At 33.7% G+C, this 1,926-nt stretch overlaps 1 non-coding gene across 1 annotated transcript; it reads right to left on the reverse strand.

The window, feature by feature from the left end:
* Positions 1 to 956: 956 nt before the first annotated feature.
* On the reverse strand, positions 957 to 1,037 carry TRNAL-AAG. The gene has a single exon. It is a non-coding gene; the product is annotated as a tRNA-Leu (tRNA).
* Between the last annotated feature and the right edge of the window lie 889 nt (positions 1,038 to 1,926).

Genomic DNA, 1,926 nt, shown 5'->3' on the forward strand with positions numbered 1-1,926 from the left:
GTGTCAGAATTTCATAGTATACTTAATATATTGTTAAAAAAAAAGTTTACCTTTCATGTTCATCAAGATGGTAGCTCAAAATTTACTAATATAACCTTGAATCTTGATTTGGTTGGTCGGGGTGGATCTACCTTGTTAGAAGGGGTAACCCCCATTGTCGCTTAACGCTCCGGTGGTAGTGTAAATTTTAGAAAAAAATAGGCGTTTTTTTTCGATTTTGTTACCCATTTTCTTTAAAACGTTGCCTCTATAAAGATTTTTTTAAATCCGCCACTGGTTGGTTAGCAAGTTATATACAAGTTTTGTAAGTTCTTGATAACGAGTTCTCATAGCTACACATATTAATATATTAATATAGTATGCGTTATAAATTATTAAATATTTAGAACCATATATGACATGGAGATTGTTCATTCATGTTATATCACTTAAAGCGACATTTAATATCACTCATTCACTCGTGTGTCACGTCATTTTGTAGGAAGTGTATCGTACAATATGCCTTAATGTACGAAGCGTACGCAATGTCAAATTCGCACGTTATAACAAAAAGTCGCATGATGTAAAAACAGAAGATTGCATGTTCAAAAAAAAAAAAAATGAAAATCGCATGGTTATAAAAAAACATTCTTCGCATGTTATTAAAAAAAACAAATTCGCATGATGTTAAAGAATAGCAAAATCGCATGTTATAAACCAATTTTCACATGTTGACTGAATTTCGTACGCTTCGTACGTTAAGACATTTTATACAATAACCGGCCTCTACTTTTTAATTTGCCACGTTTAAACAAGTAGACCTTCTAAGTAAACTCAGCAAAAAAAAAAAAAAAAAGAAAAAAGAAATTATCCATCCAATTATTCACGGCCAACAAGATAGCCCAACAATGTTAATGGGCTAGCATGCACCCACCGGCCATCAAAAATCTGTAAAATCCAATAAAAATAAAAATTAATGTTGAGAGTGGGATTTGAACCCACGCCCTTTCGGACCAGAACCTTAATCTGGCGCCTTAGACCAACTCGGCCATCTCAACTTTTTGTTATGGCTCTCAAACTAAATGTAAATAAACCAAATGAGCTGGTTCGGGCTTTTATAAAATTGCAACGAGTTGAGTTTGACTCAAAGAGCACTTTAGTCATAATTTTATCAAGCTCATGCTTGTTTATTTAACAACTCATTTACTTTAATTTGTAATAAGTTCGATCTCAGACACTAATTTTTATATTAAAAAGTAACAGCTCTTTAAAATAAAATTTCCTATTTCGCCTTATATTTAACACATAAAAATTAGATAAACCCCCACCCTTTTAATTGTCGTGTTGGAACCCGTACATGTTACAAAATAAAAATCATATAATTTAAGTACATAACTTTTTAAAACTTATAAATGCCTAACAATAAGTAGTCTAGTAACTATAAAGAAGTCCTCCTTCTAAATGTTTGGTTAACCTTTTCTAGCCATCAAAATTATATATATATATATAGAGAGTTAGGATCCTGTAAAAAAAGCCCAAAGTGTGAGAAAGGTAAGAAAGAATCTCAGTCATTAGATTTTTTGATCTAATGGTTGAGATCAATAGGGACCAAAATGTAAAATATTTTTCTTAATTTGGATTGAATTGAAATATCTAGGGGCAATTGTGTCTTTTTATCCCCATTTTGTAAATCAAAATCCCTGCAATTTCGTTCTCTCTCTATCATACGCTCACAATTTCTCTCTCTCTCTCCCCCCCTTTCTTCTTCCATATTCAATCAATCGGAAGATCCAACAGCACAACTCCAAGACCACCACGAATCGGAAAATCAAACATCAATCGGAAGCCGGTGTCGGAGTGCGAAGAGGGTGCGCGACGGTTGGATGTGTACGGTAGATGAGGGCGTATGGAGATGGAGGAGTAGCGGTTGTTGAAGACGATCGGCGT

The sequence above is a fragment of the Helianthus annuus genome, chromosome 3, assembly GCF_002127325.2.
Source record: "Helianthus annuus cultivar XRQ/B chromosome 3, HanXRQr2.0-SUNRISE, whole genome shotgun sequence".
In the NCBI taxonomy this organism is placed as follows: Eukaryota; Viridiplantae; Streptophyta; class Magnoliopsida; order Asterales; family Asteraceae; genus Helianthus; species Helianthus annuus.